This window comes from Pteropus alecto, unplaced genomic scaffold, assembly GCF_000325575.1.
Source record: "Pteropus alecto unplaced genomic scaffold, ASM32557v1 scaffold50, whole genome shotgun sequence".
Classification (NCBI taxonomy): Eukaryota; Metazoa; Chordata; class Mammalia; order Chiroptera; family Pteropodidae; genus Pteropus; species Pteropus alecto.
The window spans coordinates 16,013,389-16,014,083 of record NW_006431918.1 but is presented as its reverse complement, the minus strand read 5'-3'; the positions used below and the strand labels follow the sequence as shown (position 1 = coordinate 16,014,083).

Genomic DNA, 695 nt, shown 5'->3' with positions numbered 1-695 from the left:
GCAGGAAATTTAACTTAAAGGAAGTATTTAAATATCCTTGCCTCTGAGTTAAGGTAAAAGGGAGAGGGAATGAAATTTATTTAAAAAAAAAAAAAAAACGACTTAAAGCTCTAGAAAGAAAGAAATTCTAGATGCTATTTTCATAGGAATAAATAAATAAATAATAATACATGGTTTTAAAAATGTGCCTTGGGGGATTCATTTAGATATGGACCAGTTTTTTCAATATTAAAATCTTCAGAGTCTACGGCCATGCCACCCTGAACGTGCCCGATCTCGTCTGATCTCGGAAGCTAAACAGGGTCGGGCCTTCTTAGTACTTGTATGGGAGACCACGTAGGAATATCAGGTGCTCTAGGCATTTAAAAACAAATCTTTACAATATATGCTACAGATAGTGTTTATTCATGATAGTCTAAAAATAAATATAAATGTTCAGTTTTCCTAGTTTGAAAGTAGATTTTCCTGAAATTATAGCAATAGAGACAGCTTTATATAGTATAAAAAACATGGCCAAGATAAGAATTCATAGGTCCTAGGTTTACTCTTAAAGCAATCCTTGGGAAGTCAGTTAAAGTCTCTAAATCTCACTATTTTTTCCAGCTGTATGAGAGGTTTGATACATTATCTGTATGGCCACTTCCTAAAAACTGTATCAAATGATGAGCTGACCTTTACAAGTTTCATCTAGCCCC

The 695-nt window shown here is 33.7% G+C and overlaps 1 pseudogene; it reads left to right on the top strand.

Annotated features, from left to right (window-relative positions):
• Positions 1 to 242: 242 nt before the first annotated feature.
• LOC112475215 lies at positions 243 to 361 on the top strand (annotated as a pseudogene).
• Positions 362 to 695: the final 334 nt, after the last annotated feature.